Source organism: Rhinoderma darwinii, chromosome 3 (genome assembly GCF_050947455.1).
Source record: "Rhinoderma darwinii isolate aRhiDar2 chromosome 3, aRhiDar2.hap1, whole genome shotgun sequence".
In the NCBI taxonomy this organism is placed as follows: Eukaryota; Metazoa; Chordata; class Amphibia; order Anura; family Rhinodermatidae; genus Rhinoderma; species Rhinoderma darwinii.
The window spans coordinates 425,153,356-425,178,028 of NC_134689.1; the positions used below are offsets into that span (position 1 = coordinate 425,153,356).

The following is a 24,673-nucleotide window of genomic DNA, read 5'->3' on the forward strand; positions in this document are numbered from 1 at the left end:
CAAAAGAAAATTAAAGGATAGTTGAATACATTTGTAATAAATAAATGAAATATCGCAAGTAAAAAAAAATTAAAAGCCCACCTTTTCCCGTTACAAAATGCTTAATAAAAAAACTGGAAAAAAATAAATAAAAAAAAGCTCCACATAATTTGTATTGTCGCATCCGTAATGATCCAAATAATAAAACCCGGAAGAAGCTGACTTAGTTCAGTGAAACGCGCTTCGGGACCATACCGACCCTGAAAATAGGGAAAGATTAATGACTATAGAGGGCAAGATTAGTTCAATGGAATTTAAAAACTAATCTCACCGCATTTACTTCGCTCCTTATAAAGCTGGAACGAATATACGTAGTGGGAGTATCACTACAGGCTACTGAGCTGGTAAGTGCCGATGACGTCGCGGCACTCACAGCTAATACTTTGACAGCTTGCTGGCATACAGCCAGCGAGCTTAACAACTTCACGAAGCAGTAGTGTTCACTACTAAAAAGCAGTCTGTCTATCTGCTAAAACATAGCAAAAGCCAATATCTCTGCACTGCCGCCGAATTGAGAATCGCAGCGGCAACGCTGAAAATACACAATACAGCAGACTCGGTGACTAGTCAGCTGCTCACTGAGTGAGAATTCTATTGCTTACGTTGCTGAATCAATTGTTGCTCAAAATAGGATCGAAGCGACTGCAGGGAAGATAATAATTAAAACGCACTTGCAGATTAAGAAACTTTTCACTGACATAAATCGCAATCGTTTTTGCGCTGCTGCACAACTAACTGATTGGAGCGGCAGCGCCAACAACGTATTCCGTGACTAGGCAGTTGCTCACAGAGATTCAACATAACTTTTTGCGGAGTGCTGATGCAGGGTATTTTACAATACACTAATAATCCTTGCAGCACTACCTCTTCTATTTTCACTAAAGTAGTAAGGCAAACAACAGGCTTTCTACCTAGTGGAATCAGATGAAAGTCGTTACTACACTTTGTGTTAATTTAATAAAATAACACACAATGTGGCAATAAAAGGGGACATTGCACAATATAATCCTTTCCTATCATAATAGTCGGTATCAATAAAACACTTGAAGGCGACATTCAATCCACCATGCTCTCTCTTTTCCTTCTCTCCCCATACCTATAATTTCTATGATTCACTAGGTGGTGTACACCTGAGCATGGAGGGATAATTAAATTTAACATCTAAGAAAAATTAAAATTGGAGGTCTCCTCTACCAATTTCCTAAATAATAAAACCATTAAGTTATTTAACCTGCACTGTGAACGCTGCAAAAAAATAAAATAAAGAACAATGGCAGAATTACTGTCCTCTGTTTGTCCTGCTTTATAAAAAAAATGCTATGAATATGCTATAAAAAGTGATCAAAAAGTTGTATGTACCCCAAAATGGCCCTTATAAAAACTACAAGTCACCCACAGCTATGTGGGCGGAAAATAAAAAATAAATAAAAACATATACTTTATAGAAAAAAAAATATATTTTATAGCGCAAAAGTATAAAAACATAGAAAAACTGTATACATTTGGTATCTCTGTTAAGGTAACGACCAGCAGGATATTATGTTACTTTAACATCTTGGTAAATAGCGTAAATTTAAGATGCAAAAAAGAATGGCAACATTTCTTCTTTTTTCCATTACCCCCCAAAAAGGTTAATAAACATTAATCAATACATTATATGTACCCCAAAATTGTGGCATTACAAAAATACAATTTGACCCACAAAAACAAGCCATCACACAGCTACTGAAAAATAAAAAAGTTATCGCTTTTGAAATGCGACCAACAAAAAACTGAAAAAAATGTCTCCATCGTTAGGGCCCAAAAATAGGCTGGTCACTAAAGGGTTAAGGACTTTTTTTTTATCAGATAGCTAAACTTTTTGATTGATCAGACTAAAAAGGGGGATAATGTTCCTGAAAGGCAGAAACGGCCTTTAGGACCCTCCAACAAGCATTTCCTTCTGCAGTCCAACCTGCTCTTCAGAGATTTTTTTTGGTTGAGGTAGATGATTCTGAGGTTGGAGTTTTCTCACGTCTCGTCAGTAATTCAGTGCTTTATCCGTGAGCCTTATTTTCATTAACATTTTCTCCTATTGAGAGAAATTATGATATTGGTGAACAGGGAGTTCCTAGCTACCAAGTGGGCCTTGGAGGAGTGGCGTCATTACCTAGAAGGAGCTAATCACCAATTCATAGACATGACTCACCATACAAGTCTTACCAACTTGAAATCGGACGGAAACTGAATCCCAGACAAGCCAGACAGACTTTATTCTCCAGATGGACTTTATTCTTTACCAGATTCAATTTCATTGTTATTTTTTGGTCAGGTACCAAGAATGTTAAAGCTGATGCACGGTCTCATAGGTTTTATTCCCTGCAACCCAAGATAGTAAAACCAAAGAACATTCTTCCCAAGGGTATAATTATATCATCCATTTTTCCTACATCTTACAGAAGAGATTGTGGGAATACAGAATCTGGCACCTGAGTCACTACCTGTAGGTAAATTTTCTGTGTGTCTTCAGTTTAGGTTACATTCACTCCAGAAGGGTCATGATTCTGTCCTGAAAGGACATCCTGAGGTCCCAGTACCAGCCGGATCCTGTCTCATAACTATTGGTGGTTATCTCTCTTGTGATTCTAAAGCCTCAGTCCTTGCCTGTGATCTCTCCGCTCGAGCCAAGGTGCCCCGCACTCGCCGCGCTGGTAGACTTCCACCTCTGCCAGAAGCCTTGAACATAAGGTGAAAGTTTACAGGTTCAGCGGTGTCATTTAGTGCCTTTACCTCAGCTTCCCATCCCTCAAACATTGGCCAAACTCTGTGCTTAAACTGCTTTGTGTTCCTAGCAATATTGTGTTAGACCGGGGTACACAGTTTATTTCCATGCTTTGAAGTTAAATATTCAGTTGTCTTTTTCGTCTGTATATCAACATTTAGACTATTGGACAAACCGATCGTCTTAATCAGACACTTGAGCAATATCTACACTGCTATATTGCTAAACATGGGTGTCATAACTCCCTTTGGCAGTTTACCTTCAGTAATCATAACCAATATTTCATTAAAACCTCACTTTTTTTTGTAATTATGGTTTCCATACTCATTTTGGTTCCTTTTCTTCCAGTGATTCCAGTACCCCTGAGGCTGTAGCCTTTACCAGTCAGTTATCCATGGTGTGGTTTGAGGTTTTAATAGAAACTTAACATTGTGGGGAAACATGTCAGAGTTTCTGGTATTTTTGATGACAAGAATAGTGTTTTATGCTACATTATTCTTCCTATCAAAAGTGCTGGGAACCCTCAACCCTCCACCTTTCATGAATGGTAATGTGAACAAAGCATAACGGTTTTTCATTAGGGTAAAATGCGATAATGGTAGAGAAGACAAATGTGCGGCACTCACCCAGATGCAGTAAAAGTCCTTTATTATGGCATCCGAAAAGGACTGTGGAGGGAGGACAAACAGACAAATATGGTAACAGACTGTTTCACACCCAGCGGCGCTTCTTCTGACCCCTGTATTTCATTACAGCACAGTAATCACTGCACCTGTGAAAGAGCTTCAATTGAGCCTGGTAGAACACCAGGATACGATCCCTACCCAGGAAGGCAGCTGAATGAATGTGGGAAACTGTACAAGCTAAATGTGCTGATATAATGCCGAGGGGTTATTGAGTTATAAATGGAGGGGGGCATACCTTATTTTAGATATTCTCATGAAGGCACAAGACCACCACTTGGTTAATATTTAAGGTCCCCAACCAAAGTGAAATAGGAAGAATCGTTTGATGAGGATCTAGCCGTAACTTTTTACTAGTCGGTGTAACATTCTGTGGGTATATGGACCCACTAGCGGAGTAGCAGCTGGCCGAACAACAGTGTACCAAGTCTCTACTAAGTCCAAGCACAAGGGTACCTGTAATAGTCCAGACAGACCCAGCAGCTCAGGCACAGATGGTACTTTGATGGCAGGTGATGCAAAACATGGCAGGTGGTACCAGACGTGGTGTATGACCTCAGGCATAGCAGACGGCACAACACGACTCCAATACTAGAGAGGGCACAGGAACGAATACGTCACAGGATACAGGTAGCAGGGCACGGGAACACTGGGAACAGGATACGACTAAGGGACCATTTGCAAGACTAACATAGGAATACAAACTATGCTCAGGCAAGGAGTGAAAGGGCAGGACCCTTTTTATAGTCCATAGTGATTAGAGCTTAATTAACAACATGTGCTCAAAAGAAGAGTGGAAATCATATCGCCTGTATCAGGGCTTGAGGAGGAGTCTCGGGCATCTTGTTTTGACTGGAGATAGCAATGACGGTATCTCCAGAGTGAAATATTTGCTCATGAGATGGCAGTATGACAGGCACACATCTTTAGTTTTTTAAAGGGACTATGGGAAATGCCACTAGCCCAACCCTTACAGAAGCTGCAAAATGTCGGTAAGTAGTAAAGTTGTTTCAGGACTGATTGATAGTACAGGATCCCTGAAAAGATCCAAATCAGGGCTCTTGCAGGTCCTCAGACCCTTCTACTTGCACCTCTTGGGGATGAGTGATCTATATCAGGACGTGATGTAGGTTTTCCTATCTTAAACTGCCCCGAGACAGGGGTAGACCCATCTTTTGGTGTTTTGACAGCAATGATCAGGAAGGAGGTGGACCAGCGATCGTAGGACTTCCGTCCAACAAGTCACCAGGCCAAGATGACTTAACATTTGAGTTCTATAAGACCTTTAAGAATGCCTTCGTCCCCCTCTTGGCTAAGGTATTCAATGGGTGCCTTTCTTCTGCATTTTGCCAAAGTCAATAAGGGGGTTTTCCCTGATCATCATGTCAAAAGGTAAAGATCCATCTCATATTCGGAATTGTCATCCCATAGTGCTTCTTAATATGGAATGAAATGTTTTGGCAAAGGTGCTGTTATAATCGGCTGTTGAAATTTTCATCCCGGCTCATTTCGGAGGCTTAGCTTTGATCTGTACCAGGCCACAGTACATATGTTTAGTACTGTGCTCGGTGTGTCCGGGAGGCAGTGGAGTAGAGAAGGACAGGTCACTGGAATGGGTACTTGCTATCTTTGGATAAGGCAAAGCACTTGATTGGGTTATCAATGAGTATGTCTGGTCTGTCTTTCTGAGATTTGGCCTGTCATGGAGGTTTCTTGATTTACTCAAGACCTTGTATGCAGTGGCCGAGAGTTTCCGGCTTATTACTTGCCCTCCCTGGCATTGTCATAGAGATGCGTTCTTCTGTTCTTTGTGGAGCCCAGCTTCCAGGGATGTCGTTTCATCCAATGTGACTGCTGCAGAGTCATCTCAGGAGGCTGGGCTGCATGGAGAACAGAGGAACGTGTCGCTATGGCAATGCCCAGGAGGTAATTGTTGTCTTCTTTGTTAAACTCTGTTTTCCGCTGCCGAGATTCCGTCCGAAAATCTTTACCACGATTTGGTGCGTTGGATACAATTTATACTATTATGCAGTGTATCCACCATGTGTGCACAAAGGAAGCAGCATCACAGTCTTGCATTCTACAGGGTCTCCCTTCTCTTCTTTAGGTCAAGGTTCATTCAAAAAGATTTATCTCAGTGTCCTGGGTGAAACTGGCACAAGTGTCATAAGATCTGAACTGCCAGGCAGCTTCTCGGTCTTTAGCTAATACTCTTGTGAGACATTATAATCTGGAGGTCTCCTCCTGGTTCAGCCTTCGGCATTGGAGTGCTGAGTGTAGCAGTCTCCAAGTGGCCCTCACCCTTTTTTAGATCTTAGCTCTCAGCATGCTGCCCAAGGTTGATAAGTTAGAAGTATATTTTACTCACTGAAAATATCTTATTCTTGAGTCTGATCTTGGGATTGAAGAAACCACAGTGCAAAACCCAGGGCAAAGAGGCTTATGGGGACCACATAGATGCCAAAGTTTTTGCTTTCTGCTATCATGTCCTACTATTTGGGCTCTTCTTTGCGCAGAAACTTTGATATATGAGACTACTATCCATCTCTTGGTTGCTGCTCAAGTAAATGCAGTTCTGCAGCTGTCTGCTTTATCACCATTAAATTTGCTGTTAACATGGTGGGTGGCCATGCCTAAAATTGCTGGGGGCTCTATGAACTCTAGGTACATAGTTACATAGTACGGTTAAAAAAGACACATGTTCATCAAGTTCAACTAAGGGACAGGAAAAAGGGAAGGGAGGAAACCAGTTTTACACATTGACATAGGAACTGATATTTTTTCGTTCTAGGAAATTATCTTTGCCTTTTTTAAAGCCATCTACTGTCCCTGCTGTGACGGCTCCTGCGGTGACTATTCCATAGATTCACAGTTCTCACAGTAAAGAAGAGTTGTCGCCTCTGCAGGTTGAACCTGGGAGTACCCCCTTATTTTTTTATGGGGTTTTACATGGAACAGGATTTCATCATATTTTTTGTATGTGCCATTCATATATTTATATAAGTTCATCATGTCCCGCCTTAGTCGTTTCTTTTCAAGGCTAAATAGGTTTAATTATTTTAATCTTTGCTCATAACTTAGATTCTCCATGCTCCATATTAGCTTTGTTGCTCTTCTTTGTATTTTTTCCAACTCCAGGGCATCCTGTAAAGGATCTGCCAGGCACAGCTTCTGTATCAACCACCATAGGTAATCAGTCTGCACCTGCTTCGATGTCTGTGAGACTGACTCCATCTTCCACCACTCAGGATGGCAGGCTTAGGAGTGGGAGAGCCTATCACAGCCTGGCCAGACAGAGCTAGCTCCCGCCCTCTGTCTATTTATACCTGCCTTTCCTGTTCCTCCTTGCTTGTGGTTCTTCTCTGTTGGTTTCCTGGCCCTGCTGCAGCTTCTTGCTCTATTTGTCCCTGCTTCATATTGACCCCGGCTTACTGACTACTCTCCTGCTCTGCGTTTGGTACCTCGGAAAACAGGGAAAACTTTGCAGGGGCCTCAGGACTGGGGTCAGGATTGGTGTTGGACATGACCAATTAGAAAGTGAAGGCATATCCTAGTTGCTGTGGGTGTGTTTGACAGCAAGGTGTCAACTGATTCTAGCTGCAACCAGAAGTAATCTGAAATAAGGTCAAGGTTAAAAGAAATTGTAATAACTCAGGATTACCACAAGTAAATATAAGAAAAGACAAATATATAGAACGTTACTCAACATTATTTACAGATTTTATCTAGATATAAACTATACCTGGGTATTTATGGCATATTAAGGTATCCTTCTGCATAGGTCTTTATGGATAAGCAGATTGTGACGATCTCCAGCGCGCTCTGAATTTTTTTGCCTCTTGAACCCTAGACTGCTCCTTAGAGGCTGTGAAGGTTACACCTGCACCTGAACCCAATTTGTTGCCTCCAACCTCCTACACCCCCCAAGTACCGGACTTTACTGCTGCCGCAGAAAAAAAGTATTTCTTATCTTATCTAAACAGAATTATTGATCCAGGCTAAAGAGTCTTTTACACCAGACATTAAGCAGTGAGCGCCGATCAACAAGACATCGTTGGTCGGCGCTCGTTTGCTCCTATAACAAGGAGCTATGGATGGGGACGAGCGGTCGTTACTCCAGTTGCTCGTTCCTATACATTATGATCATGTTGGCATTGTGTCTCCCTGTTTACACAGGGAGATTTGCTGCCGACAACGATAATATTTCACTTTTTTTCTTTTTTTAAACAATACGATCAGCAGATGATTGAGTGTTTGCTCGTTCATCTGCTGATCGTTCTTCTGTTTACACAGGCCAATTATCGGCAACAAGTGTTCTATGAACGCTCGTCTGTCCGATATTCATCCAGTCTAAAACCCCCTTTATGCATTTCATTTTTATCCTACATGTTATATTACCCTACAGTGCATTTGACTGGTGTGCATTCCTTTGTAAAATTATGAACAAATCAAAAAATCAGCTTAAGTTTCCGAAAAGCTTCTTTAAAGTCTTTGTTCCTCAGAGTGTATATAATAGGATTAAGCAGTGGGGTCACCTCAGTATAAAACAGCGACAAGATCTTACTCAGGGTCAGGGATTGTTCTTTAGTTGGAAACACATAAACAATGATTAATGTCCCATAGAATAAAGAAACTACAATGAGGTGGGAGCTACAGGTGGAGAAGGCTTTATGTCTTCCGGTATTGGATGGGATCTTCAGAATGGTGATGACAATGTACACATAGGACATCACAATTATCACAAAAGGCACCATAACAACTATAAATCCAAATATAACACCCTGGGTATGAACTATGGATGTATCAGAGCAGGAGAGCTGCAGTAAAGGTTCATAGTCACAGTAGAAATGGTCAATAACATGTGGTCCACAGAAATGCAGATTATAGATAAACAATATATCAGTCAGTGCTATTAAAAAACATATCAACCAAATTATATTTACTGATTTAACACAAAACGTATGATCCATGATGGAGTTATAACGGAGGGGGTTACAGATGGCCAGATATCAATCATAAGACATCACTGACAGTAGAAAACATTCTGAAGACTCGGAGGTGACAAAGAAAGAAAACTGGATGATGCAGCCGATGAGAGTCATAGTACTCCCCCCATACAGTACAGTGTGAAGAAGAGTGGGGACAATATTTGTAGTCAGCAGGATGTCACACAATGATAGCTGTGTAATAAAGAAGTACATGGGAGACTGGAGGGTTTTACTCACTAAATACAAGATCACGATAAGAAGGTTTCCTGAAATGATTCCGCAGTAAATAATAACCAGAAGTGAGAAGAGCAGAAGTTTAATGTTTTGAAGATTTGAAAATCCGAGAAGGATGATGGAGGTGACATTATTTATCAATCCCACCTGGAGGAAATACATGAATAACATTTATTATTATCAAATGTATTTTTCTTATCTCCGTTATTTTTTGTTTCATTAAATAAAAGCAAAAAAAAAAACAACATATTTGTTGCCAGTAAAAAGTTTCATTCAATTTAAAGAACCCCTTCATGTCCTGATGTCAGGAACACATTTTCTTAGCACACAATTGATAGTCCCTAACCTATTAAAGTCTTATAACATAAAGAGTGAAAGAAAAAACAAAAACAACAACATTAAAGTAGCAAACAAAAAAAAACAATACATGCATTAAATATCCCCTAATGTTCGCAATTCGTACATTAAAATTAACAAGTAATTTAGAGCATTTGGAAAATAACATAAAACAATAAAAAAAACAAAAACGAAAAGCTGTGTACTGAATATGAGCAGCATCATTAAGGGGTTAAGATAATTACCGTTTTATAATATTAAAATTCTTCCTTTAAATTACAGACAGGAGAGAAGATTAGGTATGATGCCTGTATGGAGACACACAGAGACCCTATAGTTCCTTATGATGGAGCTTAAGGCGTACGATTGTGTGCGCCGCTCAAGTCCCGTCTGTGATTCATGGAAAGATAGGACATGTCCTATCTTTCCACGGATTGGAGATTCACCCACTAAAGTGAATGGGTCCGTGAAAACTACCGGATGCCACTCGGATGCCGTAAAAATTTTCCCGATGGCACTAGGTCATGTGCAACTGGCCTTAGGCACTTCATGTACCGCCATATTGTGTTCTTTGTACAACTGTAGGTACGGAGGTATTCTACTCTAAGAGCAATGTTCCTAGGGGAAAATATGTCCATAATAGGGGTATCTGAGAAAACCACACACTGTTAATTTTTCTCTTAGACTCCATTTGATTATGTGATAAAAAAAAAAAACAACAACTCCTTATTCTTCTTATTATGTAGGTTAATGTTGGTTGGATGTCCACTAGTTTGCCAATAGCATTGGACAGTTACCAAAACTAAATATCATCTTGAAAGTGAGGTCAACACAAGGGAATGTATTAGGAAACCTATCGTTCTTATCATTTCTTATTACCCAAATCACAAATCGTATATTTATAAAAACATGTACATTGTATTATTACTCCAGGTAACTCATCTCAACTAATGTCTCAGCTAGTGCACCTTCTGTAGTAAAAGATCAGATACTGCACGTAATTTTCCTGACAAATGAGCTGTGATGGTCATTACCTGCTACTCAATGGATCTGCCTCATCTGCCCCAACTTTACATAATATAGACCTTACATATGGGGTCTTACCTCAGTGCTGTCTCTGCTGTGTACAACGTCCATATGTGATAAACGTTGATGATAAAACATTGTATGTTCTGTCTGATAATATGTAGCGTCCAGCCAGCCTCATACTAGAGGGAATCATTATATGGTCCTTTTATGCATTGCTGAATAGAAAGCTCTTTATCCAGAGAGCTCTTCGCAAGGCCCCCAGTGTAAACCCGAAATACAAACAAGAAGTCTAATTATTCCACTGAGATATTAACTATTGGTGATTAATTATTTCTTTATATTTAGTTGTTATTGCTTCGAGGCGATCAAGTAAAATTTTATATATATATATATATATATATACTACCGTTGAAAAGTTTAAGGTCACTCAGAAATTTCCTTATTTTTGAAAGAAAAGCACAGTTTTTTTCAATGAAGATAACATTAAATTAATCAGAAATACACTCTATACATTGTTAATGTGCTAAATGACTATTCTAGCTGCAAACGTCTGATTTTTAATGCAATATCTACATAGGTGTATAGAGGCCCATTTCCAGCAAACATCACTCCAGTGTTCTAATGGTACATTGTGTTTGCTAACTGTGTTAGAAGGCTAATGGATGATTAGAAAACACTTGAAAACCCTTGTGCAATTATGTTAGCACTGCTGTAAACAGTTTTGCTGTTTAGAGGAGCTATAAAACTGACCTTCCTTTGGGCTAGTTGAGAATCTGGAGCATTACATTTGTGGGTTCGATTAAACTCTCAAAATGGCTAGAAAAAGAGAGCTTTCATGTGAAACTCAACAGTCTATTATTGTTCTTAGAAATGAAGGCTATTCCATCCGAGAAATTGCCAAGAAACTGAAGATTTCCTACAACGGTGTGTACTACTCCCTTCAGAGGACAGCACACACAGGCTCTAACCAGAGTAGAAAGAGAAGTGGGAGGCCCCGCTGCACAACTGAGCAACAAGACAAGTACATTAGAGTCTCTAGTTTGAGAAATAGACGCCTCACAGGTCCTCAACTGGCAGCTTCATTAAATAGTACCTGCAAAACGCCAGTGTCAACGTCTACAGTGAAATATTTGGTTGTGCTGCATCACTTTCTTCTGTCTAAATTGAGGGGTCATTTTTGGACTGTGACCTAAGAGGCGTGCACCCAATTTTATTTTCTTGATTTTGTGCTGCTGATCTGTACCTATTTGGTGCTGAGAGGAGGTGTTGCAGGAGGATCAGTTGGAACAGGAGCTGAAGCGGCTGCATCTTGTGCATCTAGTCACTGTGCAATGGAGTTCACTGCCAGGAGGAGTTGGTCTTGAGGTGAACGCAGATCCCGTATATGTCTGCTTGCATCGCTTGAGACAACGTCATAGTCTTGGGCGGACCAGCGGGGTCCATGGCCTGAGCTTACTGTCACGTAGGGTACATGGACCCACTGGGCCATACCGCCTTGACGTTATGGCAGCTGGCCAACAGGACACAGGAGGAAGTCTATAGTTCTAAAGTTGTACATGTGGTAACTCTCAGACAGTAGCAGACAGGCTCAGACGGGACTTAGGCAGCAGGCAGGCACCAGGCTTGGTGTAGCAGAGCAGGCGTAGACTCCGTGCAGTACAACTCCAATACCACACAACACTTTAGACCAGGATAATACGGGATACAGGTTACAGGTAGCAGGAACGGGGAATACTGGGAACTGGAAGACACTTAGGAGACCATTTTCATAGACGAACATAGGATAACTACAACAAAGCTCAGGCAAGGCAGGAAGGGGCTGGGGACCTCTTATAGTCCAGGGTGCTCATGGGCTAATTTTGTACTTGAGCTCAGGTGTTTGCGCTGGCCCTTTAAGAGCGGGCACGAGCAAGTGCGCGTAACCTACGGGATCCGGCCGAGGGAGGCGGAAGTGAGCGCTGGCATCTCCTAAGGAGGAGACTGGGGCCAGCGCTCACAGATCCCTGTCTGCGGCCGTCATGAGGTGAGTGAGCGCGCATAAAAAAATGAACCTCAGAATTCCTGCAGGAATTCAGGAACACATACCCCACCACCCCCAGATGCATCCCCCCACACACACAACCCCCACACACACAACCCCCCCACACACACAACCCCCTCACACACACACAACCCCCCACATACATGCACACATTCCCCCAAACATGCACCCGCACCACCCACAAACCCCCCACACACAAAGTCCACCAAACATGCAAAACACACCCCCTCCACCCCCACAACAAGCACTCCCCATTACTCACGCACACACACACACACACACACACGCACACCTTACCTGCTGCCCGTCTCCAACAAAATGGCGCCGTCTTTCCCCATACAAACCAGCTTCTATGCTGGGTTGCTGTAAACTGCGCATGTCACAGAGCATGCACTGTTCAGAGGTACAATAGCAGAAGCATAGGAGATAGGGTCGTCTCGTCTCCCGTCCATACTCTCCTATGCCTCTGTAGCTGTCGTTTTTCACCTGTGTATGTATCATGAAGAGACACAGATGCAATAAAAAAATGGCAGCACACGTAAAAATAAAAAACTGTTAATAAAAAAAAAAAAATATGGGAAAAAATAAATACATTCAATATAATATTTAAATAAATAAAAACACAAACTAATAGTAATTTTTAAAAAATCATGACTTTTCCTTCAATGACAAAAAAATGTTTTTGTTTGTGTGATGGTGCATTATGTGTGGTTCATTGTGAGCCCTCAGCAGAGTGGAATGATTCTGTAATCAGGTACCGCAGGTCATGTGTCCAGCATATGGACAATCAGATGAGTCAGACGTGCAGCCACAAGACATAAGTGTTCTCATTGTCCAGTCTCCACAGGGGATCATCAGGAAACACCACCATCACTCAGCTAGTATGCAGACCAGCAAACCAAGCAGATCCAATTATCTCCCACCCACTATGTCCTCATCCTGGCTGTGGCAGACAATAGTTGGGCAATAAACATAATAGTACAAAAGAATAACACATATACAGACAGTAGAAATACAAACTAAAGTCATTATAACAAATCATGGTGACTAGAAACTGCCAAGACGTTCCTCCCCCCTGAGGGGTATATAAGGGCTTGTCCTGGGGGAGGATGGGAGATCTCCAGGATGTAGACTTTAATGAGAGCTGAAGCTGTAGCCATCTTTAACTTGACTCTGATAACTTGCTGAAGCGTGATATCACACAACACAAGCCATTGAAAAGTCATTGAAAAACTCAAGATAAGGGATCTAGCCATTGTGTATTTAATGCGTTAAAAGTCAAGGTAAAGGCAGCTACATCTGAGGCCAATACTGCTGAGCAGTTTGGGGGAACAGAACTGTAAGAACTTATATAAAATATCAACTAATGCTAAAAAAAAAATGTTTAAATGGGACTAATTCTACAAAAAAAATTCCTATTTTTTGTGTATATGGTTTGGTGCTTGACACTTGTATACACTGGTGCAGGTTTTTCATGCTATTAAATGTATATTATTACAAAAAAAATTATTTGATTTTCAAAAAGGGAGAAGTAACATAGGAGATATGTTACTGACACAACTTATATAATGGCAGAACATGTTTGAGGGACCAGGTTATAAAACACTTAGAAATGAACGTCACTCAGGACTATGAAGACGAGGTGGCGAGTGGTTGAGGTGATGGACTATGAGTCTGTGTTTCCCTGCGTCTGTGGGTTTCATACCTGCTCTTGGCCGGACATTGTGACATCCTTACATAATGACAAAAACTGTGCACTTTTATTACATGTATAATTGATTTTTTTTACAGAAGAACTTTAGTTTGAATTAAATTAAAAGATGTAGAAAAAGGTGTCAATAAATATGACAACAGGCCGGGCAAAATTTGGCACTTGGCTCGAGGAAAGACAAATATAAAATGTTCTTGAATAACTGAAATGTGACTGGATGGCATCATACATAGGTAATCCTGCAACACATAAAAAACATTGCATACCCGGCCGGGGTCAGCAGACATCAGTAGGTCATATATAACATAGACACTAAGATTATAACATTGTACATAAATAAGGCATGATAAATAATGCATGGGAAAATATAAAGATAGCAAATCATATACAACATCTATTAGTGCTAAAAAGGGTAAATGAGAACGGGGACAGGCTGATAAACTGGAACGGAGACAGGCTGATAAATTGTAACATAGACGGCTGATAAATTGGGACTTAGACGGCTGATAAATTGGAACAGAGACAGGCTGATAAATTGTAACATAGACGGCTGATAAATTGGGACTTAGACGGCTGACTTGAGAACCAGGTGATCACAAACAATCCTGAGCAAAGTCCAACAGGATGAAATAACAGGAGACTCACCACACGCACTTCACTGCCAAGGTAAAAAATATCCCCCAGGAGATATGACACGATGTATGAGTAGAGGACTTGCTGCAAATGTACTAAGTCCCAGAATGGAGGTCTGTGAACAAGTTCCTGGCTGGCAGAATCAGGTCCAAATAAAGATTGTCCAACAATAGAGGGACCAGTAAGGACCATGTAAACAGCCACCCACAGTTGATGTGCCGAGTAAAGGCTTGTCCACACGTAACGGAATTGCTGTAGAAAATCTCTGAAGCAAATTCCGTTAAAAGAAGCAGATGTTGCGCTGCGGCAAAAACGCACCATTTCCTGCGTTTTTGACTGCAGAAAATGGTGCCGATTTTGCTGCGTTTTTCTCAATGTTGGGGGATGGTGAAATCTCCTCTGAAAAACACAGCAATTCTGTCCACTTTCAGCAACAGGAATTGACATGCTGCAGTCCGAAAAATACCACATGTCTCCCCTCTTAAATAGGTGTCGTTCTCGACACCATGGCATCCAGACCTGAAAAATATATAGTAAGAAACCACAACATGTGTTACATAACAGATAAACATTTCTGCTGAAAAGTCATATATGTCTATATTCCTGAAGAGGCCTCTAAATAAAAATGGCAACATCCAATCCGCCAAGGGTACTCTTCACATTGGGAGATGGGTGAACAGCCGAGAACCCATTACATCTTCTGTGCTTGGTCCCTGGGTGTAGTGCAGGGCACACAGACCATATATCAGTACTGCACAAGGCTGTTTTTCTAGAAACAAACACAAATAAAGGACATGGAGTCTCTTATCACAAGGTGGAATTCCCTTATTTATTTATGTTATTACAAAATGAACATCTCCAAAACTAACCGTTGAATATCCCTTATATTAATTACACTTGTAGCCCTTGACACTCTGACCTATCCTAAAAAAGTTCAGTCAAGGTTCTGTGACGCGTGCTTGGCCCACAGAAGCCTCATAAGCAACACCTGTTTTTACGCACGTTTAGATCGGTTTTTGGTGAAATACCGCCGATGAATGTAAAATAAGTGCAGTATCGATTGCACGGTGTTTTTTCACAGATCAATCTGAAAACAGATTTGACACTGTATTATCACACAAGAAAGCTATTTAAAGCCCCATGGCACATATAGCGTCCAGAGTGCATTTCTTGACATGTTGCGGTAGTGATCCCAATATGTGAGTCGGTTCCCCCCTAATCTCCTGTGAGGGTTTTTAACACTTATTTGAGTGTATCCCATAACAGGACTTAGGAAGAGGTGTTAGGCATGCATGCAAGAGCTGTTTGGATGTGGATTTTTGAAATGACCGGTTTTTGGTGAAAATCCACCGATGCATATAAAATAAGTGCAGTATCAATTTCACTGTGTGTTTCCCACAGATCCATCTGAAAACAGATTTGATGGTATAATCACATGAGAAAGATATTTAAAGCCCCTGGGCACATATAGCACCCAGAGTGCAAGTTTCCTGCGAGGGCTCAGAACACTGCTGTGAGTACCTCATCAGTAAGTACCTTTATGTGCTATTTTACTGTGAGCTCTATGTCAATCGCCTGAGATCCATGAGTGAACCTGGCAGTTAATAATAGAACTGCTGTTTTCAGTGCTTCAGAACTTTCATCCTGTAACCATCAAACATCAATGTACTTTCTCTACCCCCTCACTGTAAAGCCATAGTGCTTACATAGCACCCAGAGTGCAATTTTGACATTTTGGGGTGGTCACCCCAAAATGTGAGTATGCCCCCCAAATTCCATGTGAAGGCTCAGAACACTGCTGTGAGTGTACCACATCAGTAATGCATCAGTGTTTTTATTTTTAACCACACAGTGTGTGTAAAGTGCCATCTGGGCCATCAACACATCTGTGGTGATGCACAAAACAAGATCTAGCATTTCTGTGATGCAAAAAGATGAAGCAGGCATCACTGTAGATGCCAAAAGATCAACCTGTCAACTACAAAGATGACGTTAAAACCAAGCCAGGCCTTTACTTTTGCACCATCTAAAGTTGGCTCAAAAAAACAAAAGAAAAATACAGAGATTTACAAACGGGTGGGAAGCTCCATTGGTTGGCCCGGTCTAACCAACCTCTTCTACGCTGGTTGGGCCTATTTGGCATTCAGAGACCAGGGTGGAAGGGATCATCGCACCTGTATGGCCTGGCATAAAAACTACCGGGGTTGACAGCAATAAATTATTGAGCATAGAGATTTGTTTGCTCAACAATTTTACGTTTGTTTGGATGCCCTGATTTTTTAGGGTGTAGGTAAGAGTGTCAAAGGCTACGAGTATATAAAATGTTATGGCTTTTTGACGATTAGATTCTCAGATATTGTTTCTTTATTAGATATTGTTTCATTATTGTAAACAATCCTAAAATACAGCCGTCGTGACGAGGCTTTTCTGGGCGAAACGCACAACGCAGGTTCATGAGTTGTGGTAGACATACTCAGGACATGGTGATGCATGAACGTTCCAGGGCTCGGAACTTCACAATAAACAGTTACGGAAATATTTTGCTAAAACCGCTCACATTTAGCTATAAATGAAGGAACTCCGCCAGGTCTCGGGGCAAGAGAGGGTTCCCCATTTACAGCAAATGACTGAGTCAGGTATCCTATTATTCATCTGTGTAAGTTAAACGAATGGACGCCTAGGTCGATTCTATCAGACCTGCGGTTCGTTGCTTGTTGTGAAATGCTCTGGGACAGCAATGTAGAAAATGATTATTTATACCCATTTTAGTGAAAAAGGCATCATTTGTATGGCCCGCTGCGCAGGCTACTTCTGTCCTACTGGCCTGAGTTTTCATATGGTAAGTCAGAGCGTCAAAGGCTAGATGTGTATAAAAAATTAGGGCTTTTGCACAACTATTGTTTATTATATTGTTTATTTATTAGAATTAAGTAGTAAATTACACGCTCTGTGCGTAAAACAGGAGCTGCTAAAGAGGCTTTTGGGGACTAAGAATGCGACGCAGACCCTTGAAATTTTTTAGGGTAGGTCAGAGTGTCAACTGCTACAGGTGTCAGAAGTTTGATGGCTTTGAGGCGATTCGCTTTTAAGACATTATTTTTTCATTAGAACGAAATTGTAAACGTGGGTATAAATAGTCATTGCTCACAAGGCTTTTGTGGGCCAAGCGCGCGTCATAGAACCTTGAATTTTTTTAGGATAGGTCAGAGTGTCAAGGTCTACATGTGTAACAAATATTAGATATATTCAACAGCTAGTTTTTAAGATATAAATTCTTTAATAAAAATAAATTGAAGCCGTGTGTAGAAACAGGCATCGCTAACGAGGAGTTTCCTCGCTAACCGCTCGATGTATCGTCACGAGTAGAGATGAGCGAACCGGGACAACCGAACCCGGTTTCGGTCCGAACTTCCGGAAAAGTTCGGTTCGCAGCGAATCCGAACTTCAACGAGTTCGGCCGAACCCCTTTTGACCGAACCCGGTCAAAAATATTATACAAATCGGCAGCCACTTGTCTCTATCAATCACTGATAGAGAAAAGAGGCTGCTGATTAAAAATAAAATAAAAAGCATTTCATTCGTACCTGGTTGTTGTCTTGGTGACGAGTCCCTCTTCTTCCTCCAGCCCGACCTTCTTTTCTGATGCGGCAGCCTGTGATTGGCTGCAGAGGCCTCTGCAGCCTGTGATTGGCTGCAGAGGTCTCTGCAGCCTGTGATTGGCTGCAGCGCTCACATGGGCTGCATCGTCATCAAGGAATGTCGGGCCGGATGTCGAGAGGGACGCGTCACCAAGGCAACGGCCAGGAGACCGGACTGGAGGAAGCAGGGAGTTCCCGGTAAGTATGAACGTCTTTTTTTTTTACAGGTTACTCTATATTGTGATCGGTAGTCACTGTCCAGGGTGCTGAAACAGTTACTGCCGATCAGTTAACTCTTTCAGCACCCTGGACAGTGACTATTTACTGACGTCGCCTAGCAACGCTGCCGTAATTACGGGTGCACACATGTAGCCACCCGTCATTACGGGGCCTCATGCACACGACCGTAAAAACACCCGTTATTACGGGTCGTAATTACGACCCGAAAAAGCGGGCCCATAGACTTCTGTTAGCCATGGGTACCTTCCCGTTTTCTCACGGGAAGGTGCCCGTGCCGTTAAAAAGATAGAGCATGTTCTATTTTTTTATTTTACGGGCCGTGCTCGTAATTACGACTCGTAATTACGAGCACGGCCGGGCACGGCCGGCCACGGGTAGCCGGCTGCTTTTGCGAGCCGTGCTATCATTATAATTATAGCAGCACGGCCCGTAAAATAGAAAAATAGAACATGTTCTATTTTTTTAACGGCACGGGCACCTTCCCGTGAGAAAACGGGAAGGTACCCGTGGGTAACAGAAGTCTATGAGCCCGTTATTGCGGGTCGTAATTACGACCCGCAATAACAGGTGTTTTTACGGTCGTGTGCATAATGGGAGCACGGCTCGGAAAAACGACCGGCTGCCTGTGGCCGGCCGTGCTCATCTCCTGATATACTCTGTGCTGCCTTAAACTCTGTGGACAGGTCAGGATCCTGTTTCTTTTAAATGCTGCTAGGGAACCCGCTCGATCCACTATATAAGGCTGCGCTACAGTGCAGCATTTAAAAGAAACAGGATCCTGACCTGTCCACAGAGTTTAAGGCAGCACAGAGTATTTCAGGAGATGAGCGTGCAGATTCAGTGCTGCTGTGAACTCTGCTCTTACCATTACGTAGCTCTCAGTCTGTTACCTCTCCTCCACTACTGTCCTCAATAACACCTTCATGATTGGCAAGTCACCACGTAACGGTAAGAGCAGAGTTTACAGCAGCACATAGTATTTCAGGAGATGAGCGTGCGGTTCTTGTGCGCGGTGGTGACTTGCCAATCATGTGAATGTGTTATTGAGGACAGGAGTGGAGGATAGGTAACAGACTGAGCTACGTAATGGTAAGAACAGAGTTCACAGTAGCACAGAGTATTTCAGGAGAAGAGCGTGCAGATTCAGTGCTGCTGTGAATTCTGCTCTTACCATTACGTAGCTCTCAGTCTGTTACCTCTCCTCCACTACTGTCCTCAATAACACCTTCATGATTGGCAAGTCACCACGCAACGGTAAGAGCAGAGTTCACAGCAGCACAGAGTATTTCAGGAGATGAGCGTGCAGATCTTGTGCGGGGTGGTGACTTGCCAATCATGTAAAGGAGTTCTTGAGGACAGGAGTGGAGGAGAGGTAACAGACTGAGAGCTACGTAATGGTAAGAGCAGAGTTCACAGCAGCACAGAATCTGCACGCTCCTCTCCTGAAATACTCTGTGCTGCTGTGAACTCTGCTCTTACCATTACGTAGCTCAGTCCGTTACCTCTCCTCCACTCCTGTCCTCAATAACACCTTCGCATGATTGGCAAGTCACCACCCCGCACAAGATCTGCACGCTCATCTCCTGAAATACTCTGTGCTGCTGTGAACTCTGCTCTTACCATTACGTGGTGACTTGCCAATCATGTGAAGGTGTTATTGAGGACAGGAGTGGAGGAGAGGTACAACTGAGCTACGTAATGGTAAGAGCAGAGTTCACAGCAGCACTGAATCTGCACGCTCATTTCCTGAAATACTCTGTGCTGCCTTAAACTCTATGGACAGGTCAGGATCCTGTTTCTTTTAAATACTGCACTGTAGCGCAGCCTTATATAGTGGAGCGAGCGGGTTCCCCAGCAGCATTTAAAAGAAACAGTGTGTGTGTTTGTGTATGTGTGTGTTTGTGTATATATGTGTGTTTGGGTATGTGTCTTTGTCTGTTTTTGTTTTTATATGTGTGTTTGTGTGTGTGTGTGTGTGTGTGTTTGTATGTTTGTGTATATATGGGTATGTTTGTGTTTATGTGTTTGTGTATATGTTTGTGTATATGTGTGTGTATATATGGGTGTATTTGTGTATATGTTTGTGTGTAGATGTTTGTGTGTGTTTTTGTATATGTGTGTGTTTGTGTATATGTGTGTATATGGGTGTGTGTTTATGTGTGTGTGTTTGTGTATATATGGGTGTGTTTGTGTATATGTGTTTGTGTATATGTGTGTATTTGTGTATATGTGTGTGTTTGTGTATATGTGTGTGTTTGGGTATGTGTGTTTTTGTTTGTATATGTGTTTGTGTATATGTGTTAGTTCGTGTATATGTGTGTGTATATGTGTGTGTGTTTGTGTATATATTGTTGTGTTTGTGTATAACTGTGTTTGTGTGTGCGTGTATATATGTGTGTAGGTGAGTAGAAGTATTGGCATTGTTCACATTGATAACTGTTTTTTTATGTTGTTGCAGATTTTGATGTACCGATTGGACTACATCTTCGATTCGTTGGACTACTGCGTAGATCTAAGTTATTTCAAATTTTAATAAAATGGTTAACGAGGGTTTTGTTGGGGATTTCTTATTTCAATAAAAAAGAATTGTCTTTGTGTTTTTTTTTAAACTTTATTAGTGCCTAGATAATGGCAGTTGGCTGATTGACAGCGTCCATTATAAAGGCGGTACTTAGTGTTAGCCGGTGCAGAGGCTAGCACTAACCACCCATTATTACCCCGGTACCCACCACCACCAGGGGTGCCGGGAAGAGCTTGGTACGATCCAGTACCCGACCATCTGTTGTGATGGTCGGGTAATGGGGCGGCCGTAGGCTGGTATTATGAGGCTGGGAAGGGCCAAAAACAGTGGACCTTCCCACCCTTGTAATGCTAGGCTGCTGCTGCTGTTGTATCGGGCTGGTTATAAAAATGGGGGGGACCCCCACGTAGTTTTTTTTTTTAATTTAACAATAGACGGGTCCCCCACATTTTTAATAACCAGCCATATACAAGGCCGCAGTAGTCTGGCATTACATGGGTGGGAAGGGCCACTGGTTTTGTCCATTCCCAGGCTAATAACACTGTGTTGTATGTGGCTGGTTATGATAAATTGGGTGGAACCCAATGTCTTTAAAAAAAAAAAAGTAATTTAAAAAAATGATGTGGGGTCCCTCCCACTTTTATAACCAGCCAGATACAACACAGCAGCAGCAGCCTAGCATTACAAGGGTGGGAAGGTCCACTGTTTTTGGCCCTTCCCAGCCTCATAATACCAGCCTGCGGCTGCCCCAGAGCCCGGCCATGACAACAGATGGTCGGGTACTGGATCGTACCTGGCTCTTGCCGGCACCCCTGGTGGTTGTGGGTACCGGGGTAATAATGGTGGTTAGTGTTAGCCTCTGCACCGGCTAACACTAAGCCTTGCCTTAGTAATGGATGTTGTCACTCAGACAGCGGCCATTACTAAAGTGGTAGTAATAAAATTTGAAAAGAAAAAGACAAAGATATAGATAAAATATTTTATTGAAATAAAGCACCCCCAACACAACCCTCATTAACCATTTTATTGTAGAAAAAAAAAACGTCATCTAAGTAGTACTCGAAACCGACGTAGTCCAAACACCAAACCTGTAAAAAAAATAATAAAAAAAAAATGAAATAAAACATGTCGTAGGCTTAGATTCAGTTTAATGTGTGATACTGACTGTAATACCATGTATAGAAGCCTGCCGCGAAGTTGACTTAGATACAGGGCGCCAGCAGACAGTATCATACATGGCCATACAGACATATATACAAACAAACATACATGCAAACACACATACATACATATATACAAACATACATACATACATACATACATGCATACACACACACACATGAAAACATACATACATACAAACAAACATGCAAAGATACATACATACATATATACAAGCATGCACAAATATACATGCAAACATAAACACATGCAAACATAATTACATACATGCACATATATATAAACATACATGCAAACATACATGCACAAATAAAAACATGCAAACATACATACATGCACATATATACATACATACATACATGACAACATACATATATACATACATACATGCCAACATACATACATGCCAACATACATACATGCAAACATACATACATGCAAACATACATACAAACATACATACATTCATACATACATACATGCAAACATACATACATGCATGCAAATATACATACATGCGAACATACACACATGCAAACATGCATACATACATGCAAATATATACATGCAAATATACATACAAACATGCACATATATACATACATGCCAACATACATGCAAACATACATGCACATATATACATACATACATACATACATGACAATATACATACATACATACATACATGACAACATACATACATGTAAACATACATACATGCAAACATACATACAAACATACATACATACATACATACAAGCAAACATACATACATGCAAACATACACACATGCAAACATACACACATGCAAACATACATATATATATATATATATATATATATATACATGCAAATATACATACAAACATGCACATATATACATACATGCCAACATACATGCAAACATACATGCACACATATACATACATACTTACATGACAACATACATACATGCATACATACATGCAAACATACATACATACATGCAAACATACATGCAAACATACATACATGCAAACATACATACATACATACAAACATACATTCATGCAAATATATACATGCAAATATACATACATGGCAACATACATGCACATATATACATACATACATGACAACATACATACTGTGAGACAGTGACAGGTAAAGTCATTGAGGGAAGGTACATTTCCCCTAGAATCCTGTCATATGTATCCTAGGCTCCAGGGAATGAGTATTTTTTGCAATAGAAAGCTCTAGCTTTCCAATCTCGGCTTAAGGAAAAGCCGGAAAAAGGGCCTGAAGTTGGATTGGGGAAGAGCAGGGCGGGTTCCTCAATCCCTAGTCCATCTCTGTTTGTAGGACAAGGCTGCTGCTCAATTAGCTGCACCTGCAGCCTGTGTATAAAAAGGTGCAGACACAGTGTGTGTGAGTCTCACCCCTGACTCAGACCGAAGACTACTAAGTCTGGAGTAGCCTGTATTCTATGTGAGTAAAGACCCCTTGTTACTTTGTGTCCAGTGCCTGGTAGGAAGGCACTTGGTATAGTTAGATAATATCTTGTTTAGTTAGTGCTCAGACGAGCAGGATTTATTTAGTATTTTGCCTTGTTGTACAAGAGGCTGTTTCTTTGACAAGAATAAAACACAGGCAAAGCCCTGTTATGAACTTTAATGCACGGTGTCCCTGTCTCTGGCTACTAAGAAACCGCTGTACCAACCTCTCCTGATGCTAAACCCTCACAATACATACATGACAACATACATACATAACAACATACATACATACATGCAAACATACACACATGCAAACATACATACATGCATGCAAATATATACTTGCAAATATACATACAAACATGCACATATATACATACATGCCAACATAAATGCAAACATACATGCACATATATACATACATGCCAACATAAATGCAAACATACATGCACATATATACATACATACATACATGCCAACATACATACATGCCAAAAAAAAAATAATAGTACGTTCATACTTACTTTCCTCCTGTCCGGCCTCCAGTGATGACGTTTCATCCATGTCGCCGCTGCAGCCTGTGATTGGCTGCAAAGGCGGTCACGTGGGATGAAGCGTCATCCTGACGTGCGTGACCGCCACTACAGCCTGTGATTGGCTGCAGCGGCGAAAGGGATGAAACGTCATCGCTGGAGGCCGGACAGGAGGAAAGTAAGTACGTATTACTTTTATTTTTTTATTACATTAAAATTTTATTTTCCGCGCGCCGAGCATGTACTGTCAAGGTTGCTGAAAGAGTTAGTGCAGCCCATTAACTCTATCAGCACCCTGGACAGTAGCATGCTCGGCGCACGGAAGTGACAGGTTCGGTCCGAACTAGTTCGGTCCGAATCAAACTTTTTTGTGAAATTCGGCGAACTAGCCGAACCGAACTTTTGATATGTTCGCTCATCTCTAGTCACGAGTCTTGGCATACATACTCAGGAGATGGTGACGTATAATAGTTTTGGGGCTCGTAACTCCACAATGAGCGGTTATGGAAATAGTTTGGTAAAACTGTCAATATCAAGCTCTAAATAAGGGAATTCCGCCATGTTTATGGTGCAAAAGTGGAGTCCCCTTTTAGAAAAGACGACCGAGTCAGGTGTCGTATAGTTCGGCT

General features: G+C 41.4%; 1 pseudogene; it reads right to left on the reverse strand.

Moving 5' to 3' along the window:
- Positions 1-7,931: 7,931 nt before the first annotated feature.
- LOC142750676 (olfactory receptor 10C1-like) lies at positions 7,932-8,867 on the reverse strand (annotated as a pseudogene).
- Positions 8,868-24,673: the final 15,806 nt, after the last annotated feature.